The sequence below is a fragment of the Pongo abelii genome, chromosome 5 (assembly GCF_028885655.2).
Source record: "Pongo abelii isolate AG06213 chromosome 5, NHGRI_mPonAbe1-v2.0_pri, whole genome shotgun sequence".
NCBI lineage: Eukaryota > Metazoa > Chordata > Mammalia > Primates > Hominidae > Pongo > Pongo abelii.
This window is the reverse complement of record NC_071990.2, coordinates 136,227,048-136,237,707: the sequence shown is the minus strand read 5'-3', so window position 1 is coordinate 136,237,707 and position 10,660 is coordinate 136,227,048. Positions and strand designations below refer to the sequence as shown.

The window sequence follows — 10,660 nt, the reverse complement described above, 5'->3', positions numbered from 1 at the left end:
CCACCCACCTCGGCCTCCCAAAGTGCTGGGATTACAGGCGTGAGTCATGATGAACTGTGGGTCAATTAAACCTCTTTCCTTTAGAAATTACCCAGTCTTGGGCAGTTCTTTATAGCAGCATGAAAACAGACTAATACACAGGTTTTCATTATTGTGAACCATGAACACTCATATATATATATATATATATCTCCTGGTGAACACATGCAGACTTTCTCTTGAGTATATGCTTATACTAAAGAGAAATTGAGTATATGCTTATGCTCAATGAAATTGCTGGATCAAAGGGTATGTGAGTGTTCAACTTCAAGAGCTAATGCTAAAATAGTCTAAATAGTTTTATCAATTTTTACTCCTACCAGCAACTTTGTGAAATGCCTTGTGGATATACATCTTTTCCAACATGAGATATTATCAGACTCTTCAATTGTTGCCAACCAAATGGGTACACAATAGTACTTCATTGTAGCATTAATTTATAATTCCTGATCACTGAGATTGAACATCAATTCATGTGTTTATTGCCCATATATGATTCTTCTTCTGTGAAATGGTTGTTCATGTTTTTTGTCTATTTTTCTATTGGTTTCTTTATTGACTTATTGAACTTTTTAATATATATATATTTTTTAACAAATCCTAGTTGGTTGTGTATCTTTCAAATAGCTTCTTTCAGTTTATAATTTGTCCATTCTATTTAAGGTGTCTGTTGACAAATTTCTTAATTGTAACGCCTTAATTTTAATGAGGTCGAATTTGTGCAGCTTGTTTTTTTTCTTTTAAAAGTTAACACGTGTGTTTCATATATTATTTCCTACTCCAAAGTCTAAAAATCATTGACTGATAGTTCCTCCTAAGAGTTCTAAACATTGATTTTTGACATTGAGAGAGAGAGAGAAATGTTTTCTTTCACTTTAATGCAAACCAAGTTTAACACTGGTCCTTCAAGATCCAGTGGAAGTGAGAGCAGTGTGTGTTGAATCAGACAGAATGCAGGAGAAAAAGCAGCAGGGCCTGACAATATAAGGTACCCAGTAAGGGTGGTAATGTTACCCTGCGGTACACAGGTGACAGGGCCCTGATTAGGAATAGAAGAAAGAAGTACATCCCAATTCAGTAACTTACCAGTTTTCCAACCAGATTTGATCATGTACTCCTAGAAACTCCCAAAATAGCCAGGTAATATGTAAAGGGCCTGAGTCTTTTTGCCAGTTGGGAGAAAATACCACTGATTGGACTATATTATTAACAAAGACCATTGGGAAAAAACTGAATTACATTAATTACAGAGATATGTCTGTTTCTCCAAGTTCAATCGTTGAAGCCCAGTTTTCCAGTATAAGGAGTTTCAGAGGGGAATTTCTCCTACATATTTCCCTCTCTTGCAAATGCTCCCTGCTATGTATTGTTGTAGTAAGAAGAGTTTTATAGGCATCTGTTATTTTAGGTGGGAAAATGAGAATTTTCTGGCTATTTTCTAGAAGTCTCTTTCCTTATTTTTTTCCTCTATGGTTGTACTCTGTTTCTGTTACGATAGATAGTTAAACATGAGTAGGGCACAGAGGTTCCCCTGCCACCAGGAATATCAGGCAATCATCATATGGTGGTCAGGTGGTTGTTAAACTGTCTCTCTAAAATAATATTAGGTTGGTGCAAAAGTAATTGCCGTTTTTGCCATTGGAAGTAACGGCAATTACTTTTGCACCAACCTAATAATTGGTTGCAGCCAGTGCCAGGGGAAAGGCAGTCTCCCAATAGATTAACAAAACATCTAAAGTTGGTGATTGGCAGCTTCCTGACAAGATCTCAGGAGCTGGCCAAGTGGGCTCATGCATGCGCACTAGGAAGCAAAATGGGAGAGTTTAAGTGGCATATGACCGTCCTGTGGGAACATTCCGCTGGTGAAAGAAGAATTCCTCAAGTGAGCATGTGCACAACTCTAGTAAACATACTGCGCATGCGGCCCCTCCCAAGCGCCGACAGGCCACTACGCATACGGACAGCCCACTCCAAGGAGGGCTCACCGGAGAAGAGACGCAACTTCTGGAAGCTTGCCAACATATTAAACCCCCAAGTCAAAGGCTAAACCACACACTTGAATCTCTCAAGTTGCTCATTTGGCCCTCTTTCAGGTACTTTACTTCCTTTCATTCCTGCTAAAAACTTTTTAATAAACTTTCACTCCTCCTCTAAAACTTGCTTCAGACTCTCCCTCTGCCTTATGCCCCTTAGTCGAATTCTTTCTTCTGAGGAAGCAAGAATTGAGGTTGCTGCAGATCCATGTGGATTTGCCGCCACGAACATTTCTTACTACCTATGTCGTTTTTCCATTTCTTCCTCTGCTTCCAGAGTCACCTAAAATATCAGGGGCAGCAGGTGGAGTTGTAATCTCCTTCTATATTAGTAAGGCAGGGCCAGTGGCTACACTTAGTTGTTCACATATATGCATTGTTTTGCAAGTACTGGTTGCGATTCAAGTTGCAACAGGTGTCCATGAGTAGGCTCTGGGCTTCCTGCTACAGGATTTGTTTCTGTCACACGTTGGACAATAGTTGTGGACACTGGCACCGGGAAAAATAAATAATAAAGATTAGGGTATGATTAAATATCCCCAGACTTTAAAATAGCATTTGTATGCACTACAACTTCCTGTTACATGAAAGACTGCTTATGACATCCTTATAAAGGCAAAAGCGCTTCTTCACATGTTAGCCTTTGCAGTCAGGCAGCATGCTTCTGATCTGTGCAACAGGCAGTCAGGATTGTTGCGGCCCCTAGAAATTCATGTACTCTGGGGAAATTTGGTACTAAGAACTGAGGATTCTTTGCAATATAATTTTACTATCTAAAAGGGTTCTGTGTGTCTGATTATGTAATATGGGGATGATATTTTGCAAAAAGATAGTAAAAACAATTAAAGGCAGTAAGTCAACCCTTAAGCACGTATTAGGTGTTGTTATAAAATAGGGTTACTATCCCATTTCTATTAGATCTTGAATTAACTCTTATGTTACTAAAAACCAAGGCTAAAATAAGGGCAATTTCTCTGGCAAGGATTTGGCCCTTGGGTTAGGCTATTTTCTTTTTTCCTTTAGTTTTACCTCCTCTGTGGACAGGGTTAGGGTCTTCCACAGAAGAAGAAAAATATTTAGCTAATACATAAATGATGAGGTACACAACATCATTAGTGGTCAGGGAAAGCAAATCCAAACTACAACAAATAGTATTTTTTTTTTTTTTTGAGATGGAGTCTTGCTCTGTCGCCCAGGCTGGAGTGCAGTGGCGTGGTCTTGGCTCACTGCAACCTCTACCTCCTGGGTTCAAGCGATTCTCCTCCCTCAGCCTCCCAAGTAGCTGGGACTATAGGCACCCACCACCACGCTCAGCTAATTTTTGTATTTTTAGTAGAGAGACAGTTTCACCATATTGGCCAGGCTGTTCTCGAACTACTGACCTTGTGATCCACCCACCTCGGCCTCCCAAAGTGCTGGGATTAAAGGTGTGAGCCACCACACCTGGCCAACAAATACTATTTTATACTTAGATAGTAGGCAAAAATTTTAGTGTCTGATATTATCGAGTATTAGAAACGATAAGAATCAACAGGATCTCAATACTGTTGTTAGGATCATGTATTGGTTTGACATTTTCTCCTGGAGTTGGACATCTCCTATGTCTCCTACACCCCAGAAATACTGCTACTGAGTAGATAACCAAAGGAAAGTTACATACCAATAACAGGATACAAGGATTTAAAATGTATAGCAGCACTGTTTATTACAGAAAAAAAACCTAGGAAATAGCTCAAATGCCCATCAACAAGACTGGGAAATATTGTACATCAATCAAAAATAATGAACTACAGAGACATGAAACAACATAGATGAATCAAAGTTAAAAAGAACAAAACTAAAAATATGTCCTTTATAAGGAGTTCATATAGATGCAACATATACTGCTTTAAAATGAATCAAGGAAGTAAGGAACACAGGATTCAGGATAATATTTATCCCGGATGAGTTGAGCTTGGGTTTGGGATGCTGGAGACTGTGGAGTTAGATGGAGTTTGGTGTCAAGGTGCTGGCCTTTGGTTTTGGTGGTGCATATGTGGGTAATTATATATTTTTAGAGATAACTTACTGATAAACCAATAAAATCAGGCTATACATTATCAGTGATAAATCTAATTATGGTTAATCCCATTCTGTCCACCTGAGTCTAGTGTTGAAGAGAAAAAACAACATTTTTTATTTCTGAGGTGAACCATATAGGAAATTTAGAAAGAAGTCAAAAGTACAGGGTTATGACAGATTTAAAATCTGACTCTGCCTCTTACTAAATTCATCATCTTGTTACCTAACATCCAAGTTACCTAACATCTTGGAGCTTCAGTTTTTTCATCTGTGAAATGCAGATTACATCAGTGTTTTTATGATAGTGTCATCATGACAATTCATTAGGATCACACTTATAAAATGTAATGAATTTAGCACAGTGCCTGGGACAGGTAAGTATGATAATATTATTAATAGTAGTTTCAGTAATCTCATATTACTTGGACTGATTAAACATTCAGCTTCTCCTTTATGTAGTTCTGTTCTAATTCACAAGCCTTTCCTGGTTCTTCTAATCACTGTATCCTATTTTCAATTTTTATTCCTAGGTTAGGCTTGAGTCTGCATCCCATGCCAACTTTGGAGAAGAAAGATTCTTCTCTGTTTGAACTGCAGATCCTTTCCTTTGGCTTCTTGCTATCTCTAAATCTGCAGACCCTGTGCAAATGGAATCCGCTGAGAAGGCTTTGACTATATAGGGTGCTGGCAGATGCTTACACTTTCTTATTTAGGCAAATTGGACAATCACAAAAATGCAAAGACGGGAAAGATGGTATGGCTTTTGACAATGTAAGTAGAAAATAAAACTGTGCCGGCTGAAATGGTTTCTTTCTGTAGGTATAATATTTCTTTTAAAAAGTCTGAAAGAGCTCATATATGGCAAAAAAAAAATGTATCTCCACATTTTTCTCTATGCCAATCAGAAACAATGCTAAATAGAGACTAGATTTTCTATCTAGTGATACAACTTTGATCTAAATAACTTAGAATATTCTATTCTTTTTGATAAAGGTTAAAATACAGATTAAAATAATTCACAGATAAGAGTTGTGTAATCATAACTATATAGTTATGTAAAATTACAAATAAGATTTCTGTACTGAAATTTTAACCCATGTTCAAAATGGGATACTAATTATATTTTTCAATAGTTTGAAGTTCCAAATGAGAAAAGATCCTATGGTGAATGGCAAAATCATATGGCAAAAATGAAAAGGAATAGAAAATTATACACATTTTTGAAGAATCATCATTTTGTAGTGGCTGGAATTTTATTGTTGCATTAAAAAATATTCTACATTAAACTAAAATCAGTTTGCCCTTCCTGGAAAAAGGCGAATAAAGAAACTTCTAAACTGCAGTAAAACAAAAGTAAAAAAAAAAAAACAAACAAACTCTGTATTATAGAATTTTTTTCCATTTATCTGTAAAAATCTGCAGTTAAACTACTTCAAAAGAAATTTCATGAGACCTCTGCCCTTGGCTCTGTGTGATTTCAATTGAAAATGGCTGTTAGTAATGGTTGCAGAATTGTGGAGCACAGGAGATGTGTCCTGAGACTGGATGGAGATCAGAATATGTCCTAGTTTTCAGACATGGGAAGAAGTTTAGACTCTTCAGTCCACAAAACAGAAAATTTGATACTGATACTAAAAAAACTCTGAAATATATTGTCATGATGAGGCCATCATGGGAAGAGGCCATCACTAAAGTCAGAACGAGATGAATAATAGCTCCCTTGCCAGATCTCACTTCCTTTTGATAGGGCCTCTGAGCTGCCAGATTAAGATGGTCTCTTGATGACTCTGCAGCTAGGTGGGAGGGCAAATACGTTGGAACCCAAAATAACTTGACAGGACGGAACAATGGACCAAATCTAACAGGATAAAAAGTAAAAGGGAGATATATAAAGGTTGCCCTCAGTTCCAGAAAATTAGCAACACAAACACAGGAGGGGTGGGCAGATTGCAAATCCCACTGGTGGGCTTCAACAGTTTGCATGCTGCATACAGGTTCCTGGCTGAGGGCGTGAGTAAGGACTGTGTCCATGCAAAGAGGATACCTCTTCCTAATTTGCAGAAAGGTGCCATAAAGCAGAAAGGTGTATGCTTGAAAAAAAATGCAAGTTAAGGTTTTTAACTGGGAACTCAGTGAATTAATGCTACTGTGTGGTTGCCAAGAGTTGGAGAGGGCATTCCCCAAAGCACCGTGTCTGAGTAAGGGTGGTCAGTGTCTGGTTCAAGCTGAGCTGGATATATTGAGAGTGGAGGGAAGAATGGTAGTAAATTAGGGCACAACTAGAGGAGAAAGGTGATAATCTGGAAACTATTGACTTTTTTTTTTTTTTTTTTTTTTTTTTTTTTTTTAAGACGGAGTCTTGCTCTGTCGCCCAGGCTGGAGTGCAGTGGTGTGATCTCGGCTCTCTGAAACGTCCGCCTCCTGGTTTCAAGCGATTCTCCTGCCTCAGCCTCCCAAGTAGCTGCGACTACAGGTGTGTGCCACCATGCCCAGCTAATTTTTGTATTTTTAGTAGAGAAAGGGTTTCACCATATTGACCAGGCTGGTCTCAAACTCTTGACCTCATGATACACCCTCGTCAGCCTCTCAGAGTGCTGATATTACAGGTGTGAGCCACCATGCCCAGCCAGAAACTGTGATTTCTGAAGAATAGTGAAAAGAGAGAATGTTTAATTTGCAAAATGGAAGACGTAGAATGGTAATGATGTATTCCCCACTAGCAAATTAACCATGGATGCAGGATGCCAGCAAGCAAGCACATCAAAGGCCAAAAAGAAACTAAGGAAGACTTTTTTATTTGCTTTTTTTTTAAAGAGTCTACCATTTGAAGTTTAGAAAGAAAATATCAATGTTTTTGATGAGGAAATTCAGAACCTTAGTTTTGTTCTCCTATTTTACAAATTGGTATTTTAAAAATTTGAATTACATATTGCCTGAAAGGCAGGGAGCATCATCATTTTTTTAAATGCTTAGGTTTTTAAAGTCTTAAGCTCATACAAGATACAGAATTTTTCATCAATTTTACTTGTCCAAAAATGGAACAGAAAATGCAATGTTGTGATGCAGTTTAGTTCCTTGTTGCTAGGGTGGTTGAGGCTGAGAGCAGGCGCTGATCCTTGGATGTGACAAAAAGATGATTTGTTTTTGTGGTTGCTGTAGTGTAGGGCTAGATGGCTTTTAAGGTCCCTTCTCATCTGTGCTCCTATGATTCTGAGAAAAAGCAATTTTCCTTAAGAAAGAGGAAAACCGAGATTACCAATACTATTGCCTTTTCATGACGAACTTCAGAAATTAAGAGAGAAGTGCAATACTTGTGATACAAGAATCTGGAATGCATTCAATAATTCCTTCTTTTTGAGCGATTTACTAGTGGTGTCTCCATGAATTCCCTTCTTAGGCCTGGAGTGTCAATGGTTAAGGCTTGGGACCTAATACTGAGAAGTCCTTGGATTGATCTTGGTAAAAGCTCGTTAGCTCTGAGAGGTTTGATGTGCTTCAGTGCAAGCACATCACAGCTATTTTATGGTATAAACTTTATTGAAGATTGCAACCTTCTTCACTGAGTATGTGCAAGTGACAACTAGGCAATGGAGGGTGGGTGGATGAGTTAAGATTTATCTTTCCTGTTAAAAAAGCAGTGCAAAATCTTGTCCTCTGTATATTTGTTGGGTATCTGTAACATCTCATGTTTATTCTCATCACAATGAGACTATCATCCAGAGGTGACCATCCTTTTGAATGGGCCTTGGGTTTATTTTGCAAAAATATTAGATATGCATTTCTTGATGCCACTAAAATAAAAAAAAAAAGAAAAATGTATATACTGGAGTATGAAGAGGTTTCTTGTGTCTCAAAAATTATTCACATGTAATGAATTGTCTAATAGAGGAGAATTTGCTTTTCCTTGGTTACATCCTTGTTCTATTTATTCTTGGGGAGAGGACAGAATAGCTGATCAGATAGCAATGAAAGCAAAAGGCAAAGCCACCCAGAGCTTGCCATGCCCTAAATACGCTCTTGCCTCTATCACTTGCTTGGTTCTTAATCTCATTCTGGGCTATTCTGAGAACGTGGGGAGGAAATCAGCTATGAAGTAACCTGTATTGTGTAATACCCTTATTCTAGTGAGACAAAATAAAACATATAGCAAAAGCAGCCTTGAAGAACAAGAAAAATCACATCAGAGCAGCCTGAGGATGTGTGTGGATGAGGAAAGAGGCTGTCATACCCACTTAGTTTTGATAATTTGCATTACATTTCTCTACAGCAGCCTTCTTAGCATGGATTGGCAGGGCAAGGATGGGTTTGTATCTGGGAATACTTTTCTGATTTTCATAAGTTATAATCATGATCTCGACAAACAGCCTGAATTCCCTGCTGCTGGCCAAAGATCAGGCAGAAGTGAACTTCACAGCAAAGTTACGTAGAAGAAACAGGGTCACTGGAACTTTCCACATCAGAGAAGCAAAGTCAAAGGTGGGGGAACTTTGAGATGATGAGCTGTTCCTCCAAAGTCAGGGTGTATTAGATAATACAACAGCAGGGGTGGGTGGGGTGTTTTCTAGCACAGCATTCTCCATTGTTGATTGGTTCTACTCTTTCACCTTACAACTAGCAATGTTCTATGCCAGTTTGTGCCAAGCACATAAAATCTTACCATGTAAGTGAAATAAATCACTAGTGTTTGTATCTAGGCGATATATTGTTAGGTAACATGAACCTTGAACCTTTATTCCTTAATCTAAGTAGAGCTTCGCCTCTAGACCCGCATGGAGAGTTATATAACTTACTGCTTAAGCCTCTTTGCACATTGTTTGTTGATCCAAGTCATCACCATGGTTACCTTCTCAGTTTGGGCATTACCTAGAGCTCTGTAGGAGGAGCTGTGTGGGATTTACAGGTCCTAGACTGTATGTTCTAGCACTGGTCAGCAGCCTTTTTAGTTCTGGGCATATTGCATTAAGACTTACTGCGGATCTGGAATAAAAACAACATGAAGAGGCATTTGAGAGAACAAAAGGCGAGAGGGACAGGGAGAAGAAAAGAGAGCGGGAGAGGGAGGAAAAAAGAGAGAGGGAGAGAGGCAAGGTAGTGGGGGAGAGAGGAAGGGCAATGGAAGCAATAAAAGAAACAAAATATGACCACAATAAGATGCAGCTATTGAGATGCACCAGGGGTTTCTCAGTGGATAGACTTGAGCAGTTAAGATCAGACAATTCAAATGAATTCCCAAGTGATTCCTGCACTCTGGAATATAGTTGCTCAGGGATTTAGGAGCATTCCAGGGGTTCTTTATCAATTAGGTCAAACATATAAATTCTTTCCACATAGCTAAACAGTGGTTATATGTAACGCTCTGAAAGCAAGTCAGATTTCTTTTCCTTAAGGAGATAAGCCTCGTCCTTGGGATATCTCTCTAGTTACAGAAATGATTCTTGACATTCCTTCCAGGATCATGGGTGAGGCTGTGAAAACAGAGAAACCATGTGTTATGTGACAAGATGCTCCTCTGAAGACTGACAATTTTACTTGGGATTTAAGGTACTAATCAAGAAGTCTATAAAGGAAAAAGATGAGTGTATATACACATATGTATGTATATATGTATTTGTGTATGTGCATATATATAATTTTAAAAAAACAAATACTAGAGCTGTAGATGTTTGCAGGAAAGAATATAGTTTAGGAAGAAATGTTCGAAATGCTTGAAAATGCAGTGTAATGAATTAACTGCCAGCTTCAACTTTTATTCAGTATTTCCTTGCACCTAAACATAATAAGCGAAGGTAGACTCTAATGTGAGAAGAATTTCCTTCTTGGTTGAGGAGCTCCTGAAGTTGAGGAAGGGAAAGGAGAAACTGCAGATCCCCGTTACACGAAGCCTGGGGTTGGAGCGAGCAGTGGAATCAGTCCTCTTCCGCATTCAGACAGGGGCACAAGCCACAGCTCTAGCTCCCTCTCAGGCAGAAGGGAGAACATTCTGGGAGCACAGTGAGGAGAGAAGGGATAAGGATGAGTGAATAAAGTGGAGAGGGAGCAGCTTCACAGAGCATTGTTCTAAGTCCCCCCATACTGTGCCTGTGATTACTATGAATTCCTTCACTGCTGATGGTCACAGCAAGAAGGTTGTCAAGCCACTGAATATTTGCATTTGGACCAATGCAAAGATAGGATGTTTCCATCTGAAGATTCACTTTTTAATAGATAACTTTACATCTGGCTCTCAGATCTCCATGTGTAGCATCAAAAAGCATTAAGTAAATTGCTGTGGAATGTCTTCAGTGAAATAGTACAGAGGTATATAAGGCACTACTGTTTCATCTTTGGAAAGTAAAAGTGATAGGTGAGACAGTAAATCCATAATTCATCCTTTATTCCTCCCCTCCCATCAAATCTACAATCTGGCCACACCAATGCGCATTTCATACTTATTTCCAGTGTCTCCTCTCTCTCCCTCCTGACTCCTCCTGCTCTAGTTCATGTCTTCATCCTCTCTATTCCAGACAGATACACCATGAAATAGCTGT

The 10,660-nt window shown here is 38.7% G+C and overlaps 1 long non-coding RNA gene across 1 annotated transcript; it reads left to right on the top strand.

Annotated features, from left to right (window-relative positions):
• Positions 1-6,476: 6,476 nt before the first annotated feature.
• Positions 6,477-10,383, top strand: LOC134761557 (uncharacterized). The gene is made up of 2 exons (XR_010140351.1): positions 6,477-6,606; positions 9,585-10,383. It is a non-coding gene; the product is annotated as an uncharacterized LOC134761557 (long non-coding RNA).
• The last annotated feature ends 277 nt before the right edge of the window (positions 10,384-10,660 follow it).